This window comes from Saccopteryx bilineata, chromosome 2 (genome assembly GCF_036850765.1).
Source record: "Saccopteryx bilineata isolate mSacBil1 chromosome 2, mSacBil1_pri_phased_curated, whole genome shotgun sequence".
In the NCBI taxonomy this organism is placed as follows: domain Eukaryota; kingdom Metazoa; phylum Chordata; class Mammalia; order Chiroptera; family Emballonuridae; genus Saccopteryx; species Saccopteryx bilineata.
In genome coordinates, this window is record NC_089491.1 from 80,341,903 (window position 1) to 80,366,327 (window position 24,425).

General features: G+C 39.9%; 1 protein-coding gene across 5 annotated transcripts in view; it reads left to right on the plus strand.

Moving 5' to 3' along the window:
• Positions 1-24,425, plus strand: part of ADAMTSL1 (ADAMTS like 1) — a 1,054,626-nt gene that overhangs the window by 1,021,795 nt on the left and 8,406 nt on the right. The window lies entirely within an intron of this gene.

Genomic DNA, 24,425 nt, shown 5'->3' on the forward strand with positions numbered 1-24,425 from the left:
GGTGCTGACCCTGCAACAGTAGGAAGTGCCTAGCATGTGATCTATCCTGGCAAATGTTCCAAGTGCACTGAGAAAAGCATGTAATCTGCAGTTTGGGGGTGAAATGCTCTATAAATATCTATTAAGTCAAATTGGTCTAATGTGGCATTTAAGGCCATTATTTTCTTATTATTTATGTGTCTAGATGATCTATCTATTGAAGTAAGTGGAGTAGTCAAGTCCTGTTAATACTGCATTACTGTTCATTTCTGTCCTTATGTTCATTAATATTTGCTTTATATTCTTGGGTGCTCCTGTGTTGAGTGTTCAGATATTTATGATTGTTATATCCTCTTCTTGAATTGATCCCTTTATAACTATGTAATGACTTTGTTTCTTTTTACATTCCTTGTTTTAAAGTCTATTTTGTCTGATTATCAGTATTGCTACCCCAGCTTCCTTTCCCTTCCTATTTGCATGGGTATCTTTTCCTGTCCTTCCACTTTCAGACCATGTGCATCCCTCTGTGAAGTAGTAAAGTGAGTCTTTTGTAGGCAGCATGTGTATGGGTCATTTTTTTTATCCATTCTGCCACCCTCTGTCTCTTTATTGGATCATTAGTCTGTTTACCTTTAAAGTAATTATTGATAGGTATGTGCTTATTGCCATTTTGTTCTTTTTTGGTTGTTTTTGTTCTCTGTGCTTCTGTTTTTTATTTCTTTTGATTTGTTGGTTTTCTTTATGGTTTTGACTGGATTTCTTTCTCTTCAGTTTTTTGTGTACTTTTTTGTTTTTGGTTTGTGGTTACCCTGAGGTTCACCTAAACCCTTCTATATCTATAGCAGTCCACTTTTAGCCGGCAGACATTGACGTTCAATTACGTTCTAAAAGCACTACAGTGTTACACCCCCCTCCATTCTTTATTTTTTATATCATGTTTAAATCTTTTTGTTTTGTGTGTCCCCTGATTATTTATCATATTAGTTCTTTTTGCTACTATTGTCTTTTAATCTTAATTAAGTGGTTAATTCATTGTGATTATTGTACATTTGCCTTTACCAATGATTTTTTTTTTTATTTCCTTTATTTTCTCATTCCTGGTTATGGCTTTTTCTTTTTTGCGTAAAGAAGACCTTTAACATTTCTTTCTTTTTTTTTTTTAAGTGAGAGGATGGGAGAGAGAAAGAGAGACTCCCACATGTGCCCTGACCAGGATCTACCCAGCAACCCTTGTCTGGGGCTGATGCTCGAATCAACCAAGTTATCCTCAGCACCTGAGGCCAACGCTCTAACCAGTTGAGCCACTGGCTGCGAGAGGGGAAGAGAGAAAGAAGTGGGGAGGGAAGAGGGAGAAGCAGATGGTCACTTCTCATGTGTACCCTGATTGGGAATAGAACTTGGGACACCCTCATGCCTGGTCAATGCTCTATCCACTGAGCCAACCGGCAGAGCTAAGATTACTTATAAGGCTAGTTTAGTGGTTGTCAACTCCTTTAGTTTTTGCTTGTCTGGGAAATGCTTATCTTTTCTTTGATTCTGAATGGAAACCTTGCCAGATACAGTATTCTAGGTTGTAGAGTCCTTTCTTTTAGCACTTTTAATATTTCCTGTCACTCCCTTCTGGCCTGTGAAGTTGCTTCTGAGAAATCAGGTGATAGCGTTATGGGTTTTCCCTTGTACGTAACTAATTACTTCATTCTTGCTGCCTTTAAGATGGTCTCTCATCTTTAACTTGCCATTTTAATTAGAATATGTCTTGGTGTGGGTTTCTTTGGGTTCATCTTGTTTCAAACTCTCTGTGTTTTCTGGACCTTGATGTCTCTTCACTTACCCAAATTAGGAAAACTTTCAGCCATTATTTCTTCAAATATTCTCTCTGCCCCTTTCTCTCTCTCTATTCTCCTTCTAGATTTCTACAATACAAACGTTAGAGCACTTGCCGTTATCCCAGAGGTCTTTTATACTATTCTATTTTAATTTATTTTTTCATTTTCCTTTTCTGATTGGGTGATTTCCACTATTCTATCTTCTAATCCATTCTTCTCTATTAGCTAACCTGTCATCAATCCCCTCTAATATAGTCTTCATTTCAGTTATTGTATTCTTCATCTCTAATTGGTTCTTTATTAGATTATCTATCTCTTTGCTGAAGTGCTCTCTGAGTTTCTCTGTTCTACTCTCAAGTTTGTTGAGTATCCTTATGACTGTTTATTTTAATTCTTTATCAGGCAAATTACTTTTCTCTAGTTCATTAGGGAGTTGCTCTGGAGAGTCTTCTAGTTCCTTTATTTGGGGAATATCCTTCTGTCTCCCTATTTTGTTTGACTTTCTGAATTTGTTGCTCTGAGTTGGCTGGAATAGCTCTCTCTCCCAGTCTTAAAAAAGTAGTCTGTGTGTAGATGTGTGTCAGACAGTTTTGGCATGTGGGTTGTTGTCAGGGCGGGTGCATATGGTGCCTCGTGTCCTGGCCTGAAGGAGTGGGTCCTGGGAAGCCAGGTGTGTACATGCTTCCTTGTTCTTCTAATCAGGGTGGGGTTGATGGGTGTAGATGGGGCTGCACAGTGCATGTTTAGTGTGCCCTGTTGCTTCAATTATCTGTTGTCAGAACAGGGTCTGGACAGAGTTGCTGTGCATGCTTGCCTCTCAACACCCTACTAGCTACACCCTCTCGCTGGGTGGGACAGCCTGTCTGTGCACACAGCTGTACTTGGCTAGTTCTGCACTCTCTCCTAGCTGGGCAGCCCTGCATGCACACATAGCAACACTCCACATGAGAGAGCTCTGCATGTGGGTACCACAAAGTTTTGCTAGTTCTGGACTTTCTTCAGGGCAGCAGTCCCACATGTGCATGCAACAGCAGTGCCCCATTGTCTGTCCCTGTACTTGTTCTGGATGGGCAGTCCTGCATGAGGCTACTACAGCACTTTTCTAGCTCCACACTGTCTGTAAGAGGGCAGCCCCACTCTCTTTGCACCTTCTCTGGACAGGGTAACCCTGCAACATTTTTCTAGCTCTGCACTTTCTCTGGGAGGGGAGCCCTGTGGCATGTGCAGCCCAGTGGATGTGTGAAGCATCACCCTGCCATACCTGCTGAATCTATCTCTGTGTCAAGGGGCTTCTTGTATGCATGCTATGGCAACTGTCCTGTTTTTCCAGGAGAGGTGGCTATAGTCACACTGTAGCACCCTGCATGTCTGTCCAAGAACCTGGATAGAGCTCCCATTCATTATCCATGTGTGGGTGAAACATAAACAATGGTGCTCAGCAGTTCCTCTAGTCCTGGGTTGTTCCCTCGGCTTCCAGAGAACTCTCACAGTTCCCCAAAACTTTTCTATACAGTCTCTCTGTCTTGCTTGTTCTGCAGAAGCTGTTCAGTTGGCTCAGAGTTGTCTCTTAGGAGGAACTACTCTAAATATAAGTGTACATTTAATGTGTTCTTGGGAGGGAGTGAGCTCAGTCTCCACTTATGTCACCATCTCCAACTTGACAGAATGTTTTCGAATGTATGCCCTGTGTTCAAAACCTACTTGGAGACCTACTGAACATCCAAGAGCTGTCTTCCAGACTGATAATTAGCTGGTACCCACCAACAGTGTGGTACCAACTACTGTGGTTTGTTGGAGGTTGGGGCTACTTGGTAGGATGATCACTCTGATTGGTCAAGCACAATTTGAATAGTTGGTATCTGAACCATACCATTATCTTAGCCAGCTGGGACAACCCAAAACAACTACAAGGCTCTTCATTCTTTATGTCCCTGTATGAACAAATGGGCCTAAATGCTTTTGGGCAGTTGGCAACTCAAAACTTGTTGGAACTGGCAATCTACACATTGTTGCATTCACTCCCCTCCCACTCTAAGGTGTGTTCTTTGGAGAACAATCACTTGGAATTTTCTATCTACTTAATACACTGTGCCATCATCTCTCATTAAGATCAAATATTATTTGGGGAAATGTGTCCATAGAATTTACTTGTAACACATAAGCCATTTGTGTCCCAGTGAGTCAGGAGACAGTGCTCAATGCTGGCCATTAACATTCGACCAGAGGCTCCTTTTTGGCGCCTCTTACCAACCCAGTGGCCTAATGTATGTGCTTCATAATCAAAGAGGCATGAGCTCACCCTTGCTCCTACGCCTGGGGGATATCATCTTTCTCTTACCTGGAAAAGTCCACTTCTGATAGCTCTGATTCAGCCCAAGGCAGCTCTGCTTCTACGCCCTCAACTTATTGGCAGCTTGTGAAATTACAATTGGGAACAGATCTGGCTACACATGGGAGAAATTTCTGCATTGTATCATTGAGGTCAATCAAGGGGACATACAGTGCACATTGATCATTCTCAGTAATTACTTTTCCTAAAAGAAGGAAAAATAGATCATTCCCACCAAACACTCTCACCCCCTTCTTATTTCTTCTAAAACCCTCTAGGCAAGTATGTCTCAAGTTCTAATGTAAATCACCTGTGCATCTTGTTAAAAATGCTAATTCTGATATGGAGGGTTTTGAGTAGAGCTTTGGATACTGTTTTTCTTTTTATTGAGGTATAATTGACACATAACATTATATGTTTCAGGTGTATTACATAATGATTCAATATTTGTATACATTGTAAAATGATCACCACAGTAAGTCCAGTTAACATCTGTCACCATACAGTTATAAAATTTTTTTTTCTTCTGAGAACTTTTAAGATCTCCTCTAAGCAACTTTGGACTATACAATACAGTATTATTAATTAGAGTCACCAAGCTGTATACTACATCTCCATGACTTTATTTTCTTACTAGAAGTTTATAACTTTTGGCCCCATTCACTGATTTACTGATTTTTGCCCATGCTCACCCCTACCTCTGGAAACCAACAATCTGTTTTTTGAGGTTTTATTTTTTAGATTCCACATATAACTGAGATCATACAGTATTTATCTTTCTTTGGCTTATTTCATTTAGCATAATTCCCTCAAGGTCCATGTGTGTTGCTGCAAATGGCAGGATGCTCTTCTGTTTTATGGCTGAGTAATATACCTGTGTGTGAAATTTTTTTTTAATCCTCTAAATCCCTTGATGGACACTTACCTTGTTTCCATATCTTGGCCATGGTAAATAGTGCTGCAATGAACATGGGGTACAAATATATTTTTGAGTTAGTGTTTTTCATTTTTTTCAGAGAAATACCCAGAAGTGGAATTCCTAGACCATATAGTAGTACTAGTATTTTTTTTATAAATAAAATTTTATTTTAATGGGGTGACATCAATAAATCAGGAAAACATTTCCAGGTTATCTTGTCATTTAGTTCTGTCACATACCCATCACCCAAAGAGAGATCATCCTCCGTCACCCTCTATCCAGTTTTCTTTGTACCCCTCCCCCTCCCCCTCTCCCTCATTCCCTCTCCCCTACCCCCCATAACCACCACACTCCTGTCCATGTCTCTTAGTCTTGCTTTTATGTCCCACCAATGTATGGAATCCTGCAGTTCTTGTTTTTTTCTGATTCACTTATTTCACTCCGCATAATGTTATCAAGATTCCACCATTCTGCTGTAAGTGATCCGATGTCATCATTTCTTCTAGCTGAATAGTATACCATGGTGTATATGTGCCCCATCTTCTTTATCCAGTCTTCTATTTTTTTTACAGTGATTAAAAGCCTTTAAGCAAACTCTTGGCTAATACAGCAAGAATCCATAAAAGAGTAGTGTCCTTAACATGTTCACCAAGTCCAAGTTGGCCCCATCACCATGCCAAATCCCTGAAAAATGCAACCCAACCACAGTTCAGTCTGTTAGGAGCTGTCACAGGGAGCAGGAGTCCAGGAAAAGTCCACATCCAGGAAAAGTCCGCATGGCACTGGTTGTTGTCACCATTCTATACTTTGCAGCTTATGTCCAAGTCCCAATGACCACTGCTTCTAGCTGGTAATGATTCAGGTAGACTGGAAAAGCCATTTGCAAAATGCGTGGATATGGAGCTTCTGTTCTCCTCTGCCTGGAGAGATGAGAGCAGGTTGCTTTTCCCTGGAGCTCTGTGACTGTGGCATGGTAAAGAGAACCTTGGGATACACTAAGCTGGGTGGCAAATGTAGATTCATAATAGAAGTTGACAAAAGGGGGAAAGAGAGCTCTAAATTAGGAGTAGGTCCCAGCCTGAAATATGAGTGGGGCATTGAGGTAGGAGGGATAAAGGAAACACTATATATTAAGCAAAGCAGCAGAAAATAGGACTATCAACACCCACAACAGAGATCTTTGAGGGAAGAATAAAAAACCTGACTATTCAGGCAAAACATAGTTAAGTGGCCCTTGTGCAAATGAGATCAGTTTACCTGCTTCTTGGAAGAAATACCCTAGGCTCGTCCACAGTGTCGTAGATGGGGCTGACGGCACTGGGCACCTTCAGCCTTCAGTGGCAAACCCCAGCTTTCTGGGCAAGGTTAGGTCATAGGCTAGAGCAGGGATGGAAGAGACTGAACCCTCCCTTAGAGGAGCGAGGGGGAAGCCTACCTTCCAGTGTCCCTGTTTCCTCACAGCAGAGGCATGTAAGCCTGAAAGGCTTTAGCTCAATGACCTTCCTTTCCACTATTGAAGCAGGACCCAGATAGCATCCTATGAGAGTCCTTTGGGGCGTTGGAGCCTTTAAGGGTGTATCCTAAAAGCTGGTAGTTCCCCTGATCTCTATTGGGCTTTTTCTGCCTCTAGGTATCTTAAAAGCCATGCTCAGAAGATCTCGCTGAGGGGTTTGAGGATCCCCATCCGCCTATATAAATCTTTTCCATATATCTGGAGCTATTTGGAAAAAGACAAAACAGTGTTATTAGCTGGATCTAATAAAGAAGGTAGTAGTTTGCAGGCGAAAAAGATTTGGTGTCTCCTGTTCATCAGCATTCAAAAGAAATGTAATTTTTTTTTAAGTAAAAAGCATGATATGGTAGATCCGTAAGAATTCCAGGATATGACTACCCCCTATTAAATTTTTTTAAATTGACCTTAAAATGTTTGCTGAACTACACTTTAATAACACCTTAACTTTAAAGATTGTAAGCATGACAAAATAAAGTAAATGCTTTTGCTCCATATGCAGGAGCATTTTCAGTTTAGCCAGTTTAGGAAATCCAATAATAGAACAATGCATACAGACCATGAGCTATAACATGCTTAGCAGCCTCTCCTGTTCTGACAGAGGTTACTATAGATCCAGAATATGTATCCACTGTAATGTGGACATACGACTGTTTGCCAAATGAAGGTATATGAGTAACATCCATCTGACATAGTTGTCCTGGTAGGAGTCCTTGAAAGTTAACTCCAAATGAAGGGGCAGTATAGGATCCCTTGGACCAGATTTCCCAATCTGCCCTGCTGCTTCCCGAGAAAATTGAAACTGTTTACACCAGGCTGCAGCGTTCTGGTGATGAATAGTATGAGACTGACTTGCTCGGTCTGTCATGGTTGCTCCATATAATTTTCTTTTAGGTAGCTTGCTCAACAAGGGCATTCCTAGGCCCTGGCCGGTTGGCTCAGCGGTAGAGCCTTGGCCTGGCGTGCAGGATTCCCAGGTTTGATTCCCAGTCAGAGCACACAGAAGTGCCCATCTACCCCTCCACCCCTCCCCCTCTCCTTCCCCTCCGTCTCTCTCCTCCCCTCCCGCAGCCAAGGCTCCCCGGAGCAAAGCCACCCTGGACACTAAGGATGGCCCCATGGCCTCTGCCTCAGGCACTAGAATGGCTCTGGTCACAACAGAGCAACACTGCAGATGGGCAGAGCATTCCCCCCTGGTAGGCATGCCAGGTGGATCCCGGTCAGGCTCATGCGGGAGTCTGTCTGACTGCCTCCCCATTTCCATCTTCAGAAAAATACAAAAAATAAATAAATACAAGAAAAAATACAACAACAACAAAAATAAGAGAGAGAAAAAAAAAAGAAAGGAAAAGAAATGAAGAAAAAAAAGGGCATTCCCTTGGGCTAAAGCTCCAGGGAGCATGGAGTGAGCTTGAGTATGTCCTATGAAACATGGAGCTCTATGTTGACATATAAGTCTTTGAAGAAGGAGGAACTGCTGAAATAGTTCATCAGCATTTGTCCCTAAGACAGCAGTCTTTATAGTGGAAACACCATAAGTAAATATTTGCTGTCTGTCTATACATTAAAGGGGGAATATGGCAAATGCTGAAAAGCCATGGTCTTTGTGCCTCTGCCCTCCCCAAGCCCCCTTCCTCTCCTCCCCCCCACCCTGTAACCCCAACACTGTTGTTCATGTCTCTGAGTCTCATCTTTATGTCCCACCTATGTATGGAATCATATGGTTCTTAGTTTTTTCTGATTTACTTCTTTCGCTCAGTATAATGTTATCAAGGCCCATCCATGTTGTTGTAAAAGATCCTATGTCATCATTTCTTATGGCTGAGTGGTATTCCATAGTATATATATACCAAAGCTTTTTAATCCACTCGTCCTCTGATGGACACTTGGGTTGTTTCCAGATCTTTGCTATTGTGAACAATGCTGCCATAAACATGGGGGTGCATTTCTTCTTTTCAAACAGTGCTATGGTGTTCTTGGGGTATATTCCTAACAGTGGTATAGCTGGGTCAAAAGGCAGTTCAATTTGTAATTTTTTGAGGAATCTCCATACTGTTTTCCACAGTGGCTGCACCAGTCTGCATTCCCACCAGCAGTGCAGGAGGGTTCCCTTTTCTCCACATCCTCGCCAGCACTTACTCTGTGTTGTTTTATTGATGAGCATCATTCTGACTGGTGTGAGGTGATATCTCATTGTGGTTTTAATTTGCATTTCTCTAATCATTAGTGATGTTGAACATTTTCTCATATGCCTATTGGCCATCTGTGTGTCCTCTTTGAAGAGGTGTCTATTCATTTCTTTTGCCCATTTTTGGATTGGACTGTTTGTCCTCCTGGTATTAAGTTTTACAAGTTCTTTATAAATTTTGGTTATTAACCCCTTATCAGACGCTATGTCAAATATATTCTCCCATTGTGTAGTTTGTCTTTTTATTCTGTTCTTATTGTCTTTAGCTGTGCAGAAGCTTTTTAGTTTGATAAAGTCCCATTTGTTTATCCTGTCTTTTATTTCACTTGCCTGTGGAGACAAATCAGCAAATATATTGCTGCGAGATATGTCAGAGAGTTTACTGCCTATGTTTTCTTCTAAGGTGCTTATGATTTCACGGCTTACATTTAAATCTTTTATCCATTTCAAGTTTATTTTTGTGAGTGGTGTAAGTTGGTGGTCTAGTTTCATTTTTTTGCAAGTAGCTGTCCAATTTTCCCAACACCATTTGTTGAAGAGGCTGTCTTTACTCCATTGTATTTCCTTACCTCCTTTGTCAAATATCAGTTGTCCATAAAGCTGTGGATTTATTTCTCAATGGGCAAAAAATTATTTCTGGGTTCCCTGTTCTGTTCCATTGATCTATGTGCCTATTCTTATGCCAGTACCAGGCTGTTTTGAGTACAATGGCCTTATAATATAACTTGATATCCGGAAGTGTGATACCTCCCACTTTATTCTTCCTTTTCAAGACTGCTGAGGCTATTAGTGTACTCTTTTGGTTCCATATAAATTTTTGGAATATGTGATCTATATCTTTGAAGTAAGTCATTGGTATTTTAATCGGTATTGCATTGAATTTATAAATTGCTTTGGGTAATATAGACATTTTAATGATGTTTATTCTTCCTAACTATGAGCACGGTATATGCCTCCGCTTATTCGTATCTACCCTGATTTCTTTTATCAATGTTTTATAATTTTCCAAGTACAAGTCTTTAGACTCCTTGGTTAGATATATTCCTAGGTACTTTATTTTTTTGGTTGCAATGGTAAAGGGGATTGATTCCTTGATTTCTCTTTCTGACAGTTCATTATTAGTGTATAAAAATGCCTCTGATTTCTGAGTATTGATTTTATATCCTGCCACCTTGCCAAATTCATTTATCAGGTCTAGTAGTTTTTTGACTGAGACTTTAGGGTTTTCTATATACAATATTATATCATCTGCAAATAATGATAGTTTTACTTCTCCTTTTCCAATTTGGATGCCTTTTATTTCTTTTTCTTGTCTGATTGCTGTGGCGAGGACTTCCAGAACTATGTTGAATAAGAGTGGTGAAAGGGGGCACCACTGCCTTGTTCCTGATCTTAAGGGGATTGCTTTTAATTTTTGCCCATTGAATATGATGTTGGCTTTGGGTTTGTCATAGATGGCCTTTATCATGTTGAAGTATGTTCCCTGTATTCCCACTTTGCTGAGAGTTTTGATCATGAATCGGTGCTGGATTTTATCAAATGCTTTTTCTGTATCTATTGAAATTATCATGTGGTTTTTCTCCTTTCTTTTGTTTATGTGATGAATCACATTGATTGATTTGCGAATATTGAACCAGCCTTGCCTCCCAAGAATAAGTGATCATGGTGTATGATTTTTTTCATATATTGCTGGATCCGGTTTGCTAATATTTTGTTGAGGATTTTTGCATCTAAGTTCATCAGGGATATTGGCCTATAATTTTCTTTTTTTGTGTTGTCTTTGCCTGGTTTTGGAATCAGAATTATGCTCACCTCATAAAAGGAGTTTGGAAGTCTTCCTTCCTCTTGAATTTTTTGAAATAGCTTGAGAAGGATAGGAGTTAGTTATTCTTTGAATATTTGGTAGAATTCACTTGTGAAGCCATCTGGCCCAGGACTTTTCTTTTTTGGGAGTTTTTTGATAGCTGTTTCAATCTCATTTGTTGTTATTGGTCTGTTTAGGTTTTCTGATTCTTCCAGATTGATTTTTGGAAGATTATATGATTCAAGGAATTTGTCCATTTCATCTAGGTTGTCTAGTTTTTTGGCGTACAGTTCTTCATAGTATTTTCTTATAATATTTTGTATTTCTGTTGTGTCAGTTGTTATTTCTCCACTCTCGTTTCTAATTTTATTTATTTGAGTCCTTTATCTTTTTTTCTTGGTGAGTCTCGATAAAGGTTCATCGATCTTGTTTACCTTTTCAAAGAACCAGCTCCTGGTTTTATTGATCCTCTGTATTGTTTCTTTAGCCTCTATGTCATTTATTTCTGCTCTGATCTTTATTATTTCCTTCCTTCTACTAGCTCTGGGCTTTACTTGCTGTTCTTTTTCTAGTTCTTTTAGATGCAGGGTTAAGTTGTTTATTTGAGCTTTTTCTAGCTTCTTTAGGTATGCCTGTAATGCTATAAACTTCCCTCTCAGGACTGCTTTTGCTGTGTCCCATTAATTTTGAGTTGATGTATGCTCATTATCGTTTGTTTCTAGGAATTTTTAAATTTCTTCTTTGATCTCAATGTTAACCCATTTGTTATTTAATAACATGCTATTTAGTTTCCAAGTGTTTGAATGTTTTTCAATTTTTCTATTGTGGTTGATTTCTAGTTTAATGCCATTGTGATCAGAGAAAGTGCTCGATATGATTTCAATCTTCTTAAATTTGTTGAGACTGCTTTTGTGCCCTAACATGTGGTCTATTCTAGAGAATGTACCATGAGTGCTTGAAAAGAATGTATATTCTGCTGTTTTAGGGTGAAAGGTTCTGAAGATATCTATTAAATCAAGTTGATCTAATATGTCCTTTAAGTCTGCTGTTTCTTTGTTAATTTTCTTTCTTGAGGATCTATCTAATGATGTTAATGGGGTATTGAAATCCCCTACTATTATAGTATTGCTGTTGATCTCGCCCTTTAAGTCCATCAAAGTCTGCTTTATATATTTAGGTGCTCCTATATTAGGTGCATAAATATTTATAATGGTTATATCTTCCTTTTGGATTGCTCCCTTTATCATTATGTAGTGACCTTCTTTATCTCTAACTATGGTCTTTGTTTTAAAGTCCATTTTGTCTGATATAAGTATTGCTACCCCAGATTTTTTTTAATTTCCATTTGCATGAAATATTTTTTTCCATCCTTTTCTCTTCAGTCTGTGTGCATCTTTTGATTTAAGGTGTGTCTCTTGCAGACAGCATATGTATGGGTCCTGTTTTCTTATCCATGCAGCTACCCTATGCCTCTTGATCGGATCATTTAATCCATTAACATTTAAGGTTATTACTGATATGTAATTGTTTATTGCTATTTTTTTTTAAAAAACTGTATTTCTCTTTTGCTATATTCTTTTTTTTTCTTTGATCTGTTTACAACAGGTCCTTAGCATTTCTTGCAGCCTTGGTTTGCTTGCAGTGAGTTCCTTGAGTTGTTTTTTTTTTGTTTTTGTTTTTGTTTTTTTTTTCTGTAAAGCTTTTTATTTCTCCTTCAATTTTAAATGATAGCCTTGCTGGATAAAGTAGTCTTGGTTGCAGGTTCTGTTCTGCATTACTTTGAATATTTCTTGCCATTCCCTTCTGGCCTCAAGTGTTTCTGTTGAGAAGTCAGAAGTCATCCTTATGGGGGTTCTTTTGTAGGTGATAGTCTTTTTTTCTCTAGCAGCTTTTAATATTTTCTCTTTATCATTTAGCTTTGGTATTTTAATTATGATGTGTCTTGGTGTTGTTTTCTTTGGGTTTCTCCTTAATGGAGTTCTCTGTGCTTCCTGAACAAGTGAAATGTTTTCCTGCCTTAATTGGGGGAAGTTTTCCACTATGATATGTTTGAACAAAGTCTCTATCCCTTGTTCTTTCTCTCCTTCAGGAACCCCTATGATGCGGATGTTATTTCTCTTCATGATGTCACAGAGCTCTCTTAGAGTTTCCTCAGACTTTTTGAGTCTCTTTTCTTTTTTCTGCTCTGCTTCCGTGCCTTTATTTATTGTGTCCTCTAACTCGCTGATTTGATTCTCTGCTTCATCCATCCTGCTTTTAATTCCTTCCATTGTATTCTTTATTTCAGATATTGTATTTGTCATTTCTGACTGATTCTTTTTTATTATTTCAATGTCCTTTTTTATATTTGTTATCTCTTTTTTTAGGTTTTTGTAATGGCCATCTATGGTTGTTCTAATACAGGGGTCCCCAAACTTTTTACACAGGGGGCCAGTTCACTGTCCCTCAGACCGTTGGAGGGCCGCCACATACAGTGCTCCTCTCACTGACCACCAATGAAAGAGGTGCTCCTTCCGAAAGTGCAGCGGGGGGGGCCAAATGGCCTCAGGGGGCCGCATGTGGCCAGCGGGCCGTAGTTTGGGGATGCCTGTTCTAATATCTTTGAGCATCCTAACAACCGTTATTTTAAACTCTGCATCTGGTAATTTGGTTATATCTGATTCACTTAGGTCCTTTTCTGGGGATTTCTCATGGTTTATTTGTGTTGTATTTCTCTGTCTCTGCATTTTCTCTTCATGGGAGTGGCTGTGATCATGCGCTCGGGTGCACAAGCGTTGGTGGCCTTGGCCTTTGCCCCGCCCCCGTGTGTGACATTATGCTCGGTCCTGAGGGCTCTGGCGAGCACCTTTGCTCAGCTGCGGGTCTCTGCCTGTTTCCGGGCTTTCACTATGCCCTTGCAGGAGGGGCCCGCTGGAGTAACGGCTGCTAGCCTTGCCTCTGCCGCTGGGCAGGACTGCGTGCCCAAGCTCAGCTCAGTAACGGAACTCTGCCTCTTCTGGGCTTTTGGCTCCTCCCCCGCGGGAGGAGCCGGCTACCAAGTCAGACCGCAAGCCTGGGTTCCATGGGCAGGGCAAGGCTGTGCTCCTCTGCCCTTGCTCAGGGGCTGGTCTCCACCCTACTCGGGTTTCCGCCCTTCTCCTGCAGGCTGGATTACAGGCTGCTGGCAGCTGAGCTTGACCGCTTTTGCACACCCCCTTCTTCCCAGCCAGGCAAGATTGAGCTCACACCTGAGCCCAGTGGTGGCCAGCTGGCTTCCTCCCCTGCCAGCAGAACCGCGCTTTTGTCTCCTGCTGTAGCCCGCCCTCCAGCAAGCCCTCAGCCGAGTGGGTGGGGGCATTGCAGCTCGGACCCTAAGACTCACTACTGTAGACCCAAAAGCTCCCTCCTTCTATCAGAATTTTTAATTTTTTTGAGAAACCTCCAAACTGCTCTCTGTAGTGGCTGCACCAATTTACATTCCTGCCAACAGTGCACAAGGGTTCCCTTTTTCTCTACATCCTCATGAATATTTATACTGTCTTTTTTATAATAGCCATTCTAACAAGTGTGAGGTAATAGTTAATTGTGGGTTTGATATGCATTTCCCTGATTATCAGTGACATTGAGCACAGTTTGATGTACCTGTTGGCCACCTGCAAGTTGGTTTTTTTTTTTTTTGAAAAATGTCTATTCAGATCTTCTACCCCTTTTTAAATTGAACTACTGGTTCTTTGCTGTTGAGTTATATGAGTTCTTTATATATTTTGAATCATTGTAAGTTAAACATATTTGTATGGGTGTATTTTAGGCTACTATGTGTATGTTTTTATGCCAGCGCCATATTTTTTTGATTACGTTTTTTTTTTTAATTTCTTTCTTTTTTTTTTTTAATTTATTGTTTACAGAGACAGAGAGTGAGTCAGAGAGAGAAATAGACAGGGACAGACAAACAGAAACGGAGAGAGATGGGAAGCATCAATCATTAGTTTTTCATTGCGCGTTGCAACACCTTAGTTGTTCATTGATTGCTTTCTCATACGTGCCTTGACCGCGGGCCTTCAGTAGACTGAGTAACCCCTTGCTGCTTGCTGGAGCCAGCGACCTTGGGTTCAAGCTGGTGGGCTTTTTTGCTCAAACCAGATAAGCCCGCACTCAAGCTGGTGACCTCGGGGTCTCGAACCTGGGTCCTCTGCATCCCAGTCCAACGCTCTATCCACTGCGCCACCGCCTGGTCAGGCTTTTTTTGATTACTATAGCTTTATAATATAACTTGAAATCAGGGAGTGCGATTGCTCCAGGTTTTTTTCCCCCCCTCAATATTGGTTTGGCTATTTGGGTCTTTTGTAGTTTTACACCAATTTTAGGTTTTATTTGCAAAATGGCATTGGGATTTTGATAGAGATTACATTAAATCTGCAGATTGCTTGGGATAGTACATCTTATTTTAACTACATTATTTCTTCAAATCCATGAGCATGGAACATCTTTCCATTTTTATTTTCTTTCATTAATGTCTTATAGTTTTCGGTTAACATTTCTTTCACCTCTTTCATAAAATATATTCCTAGATACAGTATTTTATCCTTTTAGATGAAATCATAAGTGGTGAAGGTGGACATACTTGTCTAGTTCCTGATATTACAGGAAAGGCTTTTGAGTATGACATTAGCTGTGGGCTTATCATATATGGCTTTATTATGTTGAGGTATGTTCTCTCTGCACCCACTTTGTTGAGACTTTTTATTGTAAATGTATCTAGAATTTTGTCAAATACTTTTTCTGCATTTATTGATATCATCATATGATAGTTAGCCTTCATTTTGTTAATGTGATGTATCACGTTGATAGATATGTGGATGTTAAACCATCTTTGCATCTCTAGCATAATTTTCACTTGACCATGATGTATGATTCTTTTAATGTATTGCTGAAGTTGGTTTCCTAATATTTTATTGAGGATATTTGCATCTTTGTTTATCAGGGATATTGGCCTGTAATTTTCTTTTCTTGTGGTGTCTTTGTCTGGTCTGGATATCAGGATAATGCTGGCCTGGTAAAATGAGTTTGGAAGCATTTGGGAAGAATTTGTATTCTTTTGAAATGTTTGGTGATAGAATTCCCCAGAGAAGCCATCTGGTCCTATATTTTTGTTTGTTGAGAGGCTTTGAATTACTAATTCAACCTCCTTACTAGTAATCAGTCCTTGTTCAGATTCTCTATTCCCAATTCAGTCTTGGTAGGCCATATGTTTCTAGGAATTTTTCTATTTCTTCTAAATTGTCCAATTTGTTGGCATATACTTGTACACAGTAGTTTCTTATGATCCTTTGTATTTCTTTGGTGTCAGTTGTAACATCTCAAGTTCTCTTTTTTGGTTTGTGAGTCTAGTGAAAGTTTTGTCAGTTTTGTTTCTCTTTTCAAAGAACTAGCTCTTAGTTTACTAATCTTTTCTACTGTCTTTTTAGTCTCTATTTCATATATTTCTGAGCTTTAATCCCCTCCTTCTACTAACTTTGGTCTTCATTTGTTCTTTTTATAGTTCATTAGGATGTAAAGTTACATTGAGATTTTTATTTCTTAATATATAGTATAGGCATTAATAGCTATGAACTCTCCTCTTAGAATTCCTTTTGTTATATCTCATAAGTTTTATTATGTTGTATTTCATTTTCACTTGTCTTAGGTTTTTTTGTTTGTTTGTTTTTCTGATTTCTATTTTGATCCATTGGTTGTTCAGTAGCATGTCACTTAATATCCACATATTTGTGAAATTTCCAGTTTTTTGTAATTGATTTCTAGTTTCATACCATTGTGATCAGAAAAGATGCTTGATACAATTTCAATCTTTTTAAGTTTCTTAAGACTTGTTTTGTGGCCTCACATATGATCTGCCCTAGAGAATGTTCTGTGTAAACTTGAGAAGAATGTGTATGCTGTTGCTTTTAGATATATGCTGTTTAGATATATGTGTATGCTGTTTCTTTTTTATATATTTGGTAAGTCCATCTAGTCTAATATGTCATTTAAGGCTAATCTAATCTAATTGATTTTCTGTCTGATCTATCACTGACGTAAGTAAGTTATTAAATTCTCCTAGTGTTATTGCTGTCCTTTTCTCCTTTGGGTCTATTAATATTTCTTCTATTTATTTAGGTGCCCCATGTAAGGTACATAAATATTTATATCTTCTTTTTATATTACCCCCTTATTATTATGTAGTGTCCTTCTTAGTCTCTTATTACAGTCTGTGTTTTAAAGTCTATTTTGTCTGATATAGGTATAGATACTCTCATTTTCTTTTGGTTCCATTTGCATGAGATACCTTTTTCCATCCTTTCACTTTTAGTCTGTCTGTGACCTTACATCTGAAATGAGTCTCCTGTAGGCACCGTATCTATTCTATGTCTTTTGAGTGGAGAATTTAGTCCATTTACGTGTAAAGGAATTATTGATAGGTAGGTGCTTATTGCTAATTTGTTCATTGTATTTTAACTGTCTTTGTAGTTTTATTTCTTTCTTCTTTTGCTCTTGTTCTCTTCCTTTGTAGTTTGATGACTTTATTTTGGGGGGTTTCTCTTTAATGGAGTTCTCTGTGCTTCCCGAACATGTGAGATGTTTTCCTGCCTTAATTGAGGGAAGTTTTCAGCTATGATATGCTTGAACAAAGTCTCTATCCCTTGTTCTTTCTCTTCTTCTTCAGGAACCCCTATGATGCAGATATTATTTCTCTTCATGATGTCACAGAGCTCTCTTAGAGTTTCCTCAGACTTTTTGAGTCTCTGTTCTTTTTTCTGCTCTGCTTCCGTGCCTTTATTTATTGTGTCCTCTAACTCGCTGATTTGATTCTCAGGCTCAGTGATTTGATTTGGCTCAGTGGTAGAGCATCGGCCTAGCATGCAGAAGTCCTGGGTTCGATTCCCGGCCAGGGCACACAGGAGAAGTGTTCATCTGCTTCTCCACCCCTCCCCCTCTCCTTCCTCTCTGTCTCTCTCTTCCCCTCCCGTAGCCAGGGCTCCATCGGAGCAAAGTTGGCCCGGGTGCTGAGGATGGCTCTGTGACCTCTGCCTCAGGTGCTAGAATGGCTCTGGTTGCAACAGAGCAACGCCCCAGATGGGCAGAGCATCGCCCCCTGGTGGACGTGCCGGGTGGATCCCGGTCGGACGCATGCGGGAGTCTGTCTGACTGCCTCCCCATTTCCAACTTCAGAAAAATACAAAAAAATAAATAAATAAATAATAAAAAAGATATTCCCAGATAAAAGTTGAGAAAGTTCATTACCACTAGACATTAACAACCAGGAACATAAAGGAGAGACCATAAGGTTAAAATTAAGGGATGCTAGATAGTAACTTGAAGTAATATGAAGACATAAAGATCCAGTAAATTTATATACATGGACAAATATAAAAATCAGTGTTGTTGTAATTTTGGTTTATAACCCCACTTTTTATTTTTGAAAGGATTTGAATGACTAATGAATCAAAAATTATAAATCTATGTTAGTGGATATATAATATATAAAGACGTAGTTTCTATATCATTAACATAAAATGGGGGAGGGTACAAAGCTATATATATAGAAGTAGAGTTCTTATATGTAGTTGATGTTAAATCGGTATTAATTCAAATTAGATTATTATAATTTTAGTATATTATATGTAATGCCAATGGTAACCACAAATTAAATACCTATAAACTATACTCAAAAGGAAATGAGAAGGAATCAAAACATGTCTCTACAGAAAACTAGCTAAACACAAAAGAAGGCAATAATGCAGAGAATGGAAGGTAAAAACCATAAGACATACAGTAAAAAAAAAAAGTGGCAAAAGTAAGTTTTTCCTTATCAGTAATTAAATGTAGTTTGGGGGAAAAACTCCCCAGTCAAAAGGCATAGGTTGGCATAATATATTACAAACACCTAATTCTAAATTATCTGTGAGAGTCGTTCAGAGCTAAAGACCCAAAAAGATTAAAACTGAAAGGATGGAAAAGGATATTGCATGCAAAACAGTAATATCAGACATATTTTAAGTTGAAATTGTCATAAAAGACAAGGAAGAAAATTACTTCTTGATAAAAGTTCAGTATATCAAGAAGCACAATTATTAACATATGCATAAATATCAAAGCTCTAAAACACATAAATCAAACAATGAAAGAACTAAGGAGAGAAATAGTTTTACAATAGTTGAACACTTAAACACCCCGCTTCTGATCATGGATAGAACAACCAAACAAAAGATCAATTTAAAAATAGAGGAATTTAATAAACTATAGAACAAGTAAACCTAACAGACATATACAGACCACTCCACCTAACAACAGCAGATATGCGCTTTTCTAGTGTACATTAGACATTTGCCAGGATAGACTACATGTTAGGCCATAAAACAAGTCTTGTAAAGCCAGTATTAGCAGCTGCCATCAAAGTTGCCTGGCAGGTTCAGGTTTGATTCAGATCGATCATAAAGAAACAATTGAGCTAAAAGCTAGTGGTCCATTTTCCTTTATTCTAGACTCGCACTCAGCAAGTTAGTAAAAACAAACACACTGGGCTCCAAAACACACTTATTCAGCGCTCACCAATCTACTGACTCATCCAAGTTTTCCTAGAATCAAAGGCTTCCTCCTCACCAGTCTTATTCACCTCTGTTCCCCACCTCCTTCTCCTCTACAAACTGGCTTCTCCTTCACCATTCCGCCATTTTGTCTGCCTCCTCCATGTGGCTTCCCTGCCCTGCGACACCATGGGCTCTTCCTCTCTACAAGAACGTGATCACTCTCTCCAAATGGCCTCCTAGCTCCTCATTTTAAAACCTTTTGGCACGAAAGACCCTCCCCTAGCATGAAAGGCAATCAGCCGTCCCACGTGAGCAGCAGGCATCTTTAACAGGGTGAGCAAAATATATCTTATCTGCCCGACAAGTCTCAATAAACTTTAAAAGAGTGAAATCATATGAAGTATCTTTTCACCACAATGGATAAAACTAGAAGTTAGTAACAGAAGGAAAACAAAAATATTCACAAATATGTAGAAAATAAACAATACTTTTAAACAACTTAGGTCAAAGAAGAAACCACAAAGGAAATTAGAAAATACCTTAAGATGAGTGAGATTTTTTTTAGAGATCTAAGATGATACACCCACCTCCTCCCAGGCCTAAACTGGAGTTAAAACTAAATTTAAGAACATTCATTCTGAAAAACCAACTTAAGACTAGACAAAAAGGAGTCTTATAGCCAAAAATTCACAGAAGAAGCCACACAGAGACTGGTAGGAAGGGCGGAGACGCGAAAAGGACTGGCTCTGCTCCCACAAACTGCTGCTGATGTTCCAGAGGAATCTCTCAGCAGCTGCAGGGGTCAATTCTCCCAGGGCAGGAAGGATTCTAAACCCCACCCAGGCTCCCCAGCCCAGACCATCAGGCCTGGAAGAGGCCTGTGATATCACATTCAGCTGTGATAAGCAGCAAGGTTTCTGTCTGCCAGAAAGAGAAGGAAGTCTGCAGAAACTCAGGCACCCTCTTAAAGGGCCAATGCAAAGATCTCATTCATAGCCACTTATTGTGGGCTCTGGCAGAGGGAGGGCTGGAGTGGACCAGAGTTGCATGAGAATCCTGAAGTTTGTGACTCTAGGAAGAAACACAGAGGGACAGCTACCAAATTTCCTGTGCTGAGTTCTTCTCCCATACTTTTATCACCATCATTCTTGGGCAGGGCAAACCCCTTCGTGTGGCATCAGCCTGGGGGCAAGAAATTTGCCCCACCCTGAGAAGATTAAGCCCTGCTAAGCAGTCAGCTGCCTTGGCTAGGGAGCAGAGGTCTGAACAGACACAGGGAGTGACAGTCACTCAGTTGTCCCATTCTCACGTGAATCTGGTGCTTCCCCCTCACAAGCCAGTCTATAGAACTAACCCCCATGGCCAACACCTAATGGTTTTGCCCTGCTGAAGTCAGGGCAAAATCCAGGACTGACTGAGACTGGTGACTCTAGAGCAGGGGCCACACACCAATTACCTTCCCTGAAGCCTCTGGCACCTCCCCCTCAGGGGAGAGCCAATAATCCCATCCTCCCAACTTTACCAGAGGCTTTTTCAGTGACAGAGCCTAACAGGCAGCCAGCAGGTGAAGGCAGCTGGAGGTAAACCTTCCCTTTGGCCAGGTGCTGGTAAAAGCTGGTCTCAATGTGCATTTTGGGTCCTTCCCATGCACACCTAAGCCCAGCAGAGGCTGCCAAAATCTGTAGATTGCTTATAGCTCCAAACAGGTGGCTGAGAGCCAGGTACAGGCAGCATCTTTCATTGGCCTGCACCAGGTTTCCTGCCCAGAACCAACACACCCAGTGGCCAGCTTCAGACATCTGAGCAGGATCCAGTTAGCTTCACAAGCAGCGTATCCAAAGGAAGGGCTCGTCAGGCACCAAACCCAGCTGAGGCAAATCTGCTTCCTGTGGTCAGCACCTACAAGGTAGCTCATATGCATTGGTCAAGGTAGATCCTCACAGTCAGCCACCCTGAGAGTTCATCCCACACACAGTGGACCAATAGCAATCAAGACTCAGTTATAGGCCCTGGCCAGTTGGCTCAGTGGTAGAGCGTCGGCCTAGCGTGCAGAAGTCCTGGGTTCGATTCCCAGCCAGGGCACACAGGAGAAGCGCCCATCTGCTTCTCCACCTCTCCCCCTCTCCTTCCTCTCTGTCTCTCTCTTCCCCTCCCACAGCGAGGCTCCATTGGAGCAAAGATGGCCCAGGTGCTGGGGATGGCTCCTTGGCCTCTGCCCCAGGCGCTAGAGTGGCTCTGGTCGCAACAGAGTGATGCCCCAGAGGGGCAGAACGTCGCCCCCTGGTGGGCACAGCGTCACCCCCTGGTGGGCGTGCTGGGTGGATCCCGGTCGGACGCATGTGGGAGTCTGTCTGACTGTCTCTCCTGGTTTCCAGCTTCAGAAAAATACCAAAAAAAAAAAAAAAAAAGATTCAGTTATAATAACAGGGTCCACATAACTCACACAAGGGGCATTCCTGGAGCACATAGGTGATCAAAGAGGCTACATCACTGGGCCCAATAGAACACCTACTACATGAGGCCACTCCACAAAAACCGAGAATCCTAGCAGAGCTGTCTAATTGATAGAAATTAACACAAAGAGGCAGCCAAAATGGGGAGGAAAAGAAATAGGTCCCAAAAGACAAGACAAATCTCCAGAAAAAAAGCTAACTGAAATGGAGTGAAACGGATAAGCAGTTTATCACATATAGAGTTCAGAGTAGTGATTCTACAGATGCTCAAGGAAAAAAGTTAGAACTTCAATAAAGAGATAGCATCAAAAAAACAGGATACAGAAACCATGAAAAGTAACCAGTCAGAAATGAAGAATACAATATCCAGCATCAAGAATACATGGGAAGGAATAAACAGTAGGTTGGATGAAGCAGAGGATCAGATCAGCAATTGGGAAGACAAGGTAGAAAAAAGATGCCCAATTAGAGCAGCAAAAAGAAAAAATAATTTGAACGAGTGATGCTATTTTAAGGTACCTTTGAAACAACATGAAACATAACATCTGTATCATAGGGGTGCCAGAAGAGAGGGAGTAAGGGATTGAGAATCTATTTGAAGAAATAATGAACCTGGTGAAGAAAAAAACACACAAGTCCAGGAAACTCAGAGTCCCCAACAAGATGGACCCAAAGAAGCCCACATCAAGACACTTTATAACTAAAATAGCAAAGTTAGAGACAAAGAGAAAATCTTAAACACAGCAAGAGAAAAGCAGTCACTTACAAGAAAGCTCCCATAAGGCTGTCAGTTGATTTTTCAACAGAAAGGCTTCAGGCCAGAAGGGATTGGCATGAAATATTCAAAGTGATATAAATGTAGGTATTTACAACTATATTCAAAGCAAAAACTTACAACCAAGACTACTTAACCTAGCAACGCTATCATTTGAAATTGAAGGTGAAATAAAGATCTTCCCAGACAAGGAAAAACTAAAGGAGTTTACCACCAAACCAGTATTACAAGAAGAAACCCAGAACACTAATTTGAAAGAATATGTATACCCCGGTGTTCACTGAAATGTTACTTACAATAGCCAAGATCTGGAAACAGCCCAAGTGCCCATTAGTAGATGAGTGGATAAAAAAGCTGTGGTACATTTACACAATGGAATACTACTTGGCCATAAAAAGGAAGGAAATTTTACCTTTTGCAACAACATGGATAGACCTGGAGATCATTATAGTAAGTGAAATAAGCCAGTCAGAGAAAGACAAGTACCATATAATTTCACCCATATGTGGAACCTCATGAACAAAATGAACTAACAAGCAAAACAGAAATACACTGTACAGGGTAGGCTGACAGCTGTTGAAGGCAGCAGTGTTGGGTGAGGGAGGGATAGAGCAAACAAGGACATAAAATGAATAAACACTCATGGACATAAATAGCAGTGTGGTGATTACAAGTAGGGGAGGTTGAGGAGTGTGTCAGGGGATAAATGGTGATAGACAAAGATTTTACTTGGGGGTAAACACACAATACAGTGTACAGAGATATGTTGTAGAATTGGGCATCTGAAACCTGTATAATTATGTTAACCAGTGTTACCCCAATAAAAATCAATTAAAAAAAAGACAAGTAAAAACATGGGCTGCAGAGAAAGCAGTGCTGAGAAGAAAATTTATAGTTATAAATACCTACATTAAAAAAGAAAGATCTCAAATCAACCTATACTTATACCTTGAGAAAATCTTTTTAAAAGGAGCTAACTAAACCCTAGCAGAAGGCAATAACAAAGAATAGATTAGCAATAAGTAAAAAAAAAAAAAATGTTAAAGGAAGCAATAAAGAAAAATCAATGAAACTAAAACTTGGCTCTTCCAAAAACTCTAAAATAGACCAACTATTAGCTATCTTGCCTATGAAAAAAAAGAAAACATTCATTATTAAAATCTGAAATGAAGGGGTAACATTTTTGATTTTACAGAAATAAAAAGGATTATATGAGAATACTATGAAAAGTTATACACCAATAAGCTTGGATAACCTAGATGTAGTGGACAAATTCCAAGAATCACATAACCCATGAAGACCAAATCATAGAAAAAGAAAAATATTAATATACCTATAACTAGTAAAGAGATTGAATCAGTAATCAGAGACCTCCCTACAAAGAAAAGCCCTAGATCCAAAGGCCTCACTGATGGAGTCTAAGCAATACTTACAGAATGTATACCAATCCTTCTCAAACTCTTCCTAAAGATTGAAGGGGAGGAAACCCTAATGCAGGGGTCCCCAAACTACGGCCCGCGGGCCGCATGCTGCCCCCTGAGGCCATTTATCCGGCCCCCGCCGCACTTCCGGACGGGGCACCTCTCTCATTGGTGGTCAGTGAGAGGTGCACATTGACCATCTCATTAGCCAAAAGCAGGCCCATAGTTCCCATTGAAATACTGGTCAGTTTGTTGATTTAAATTTACTTGTTCTTTATTTTAAATATTGTATTTGTTCCCATTTTGGTTTTTTTTTTTTTTACTTTAAAATAAGATATGTGCAGTGTGCATAGGGATTTGTTCATAGTTTTTTTTTATAGTCCAGCCCTCCAATGGTCTGAGGGACAGTGAAATGGCCCCCTGTGTAAAAAGTTTGGGGACCCCTGCCCTAATGCTTGCTAACTCATTCTATGAGGCCAGTATTACCCTGATACCAAAGCCAAAGGACGAAAGTACAAGAAAGAAAAACTAAAGACCAAAATTCCCTTCTAATTATTGATGCAGAAATCCTCAATAAACTACAGTCCAACCAAATTCAGCAGTAAAATAAAAGGATTATATATCATGAACAAGTAGGATTTATTCTTGGAACATAAAGCTAGTTCAACATATGAAAAT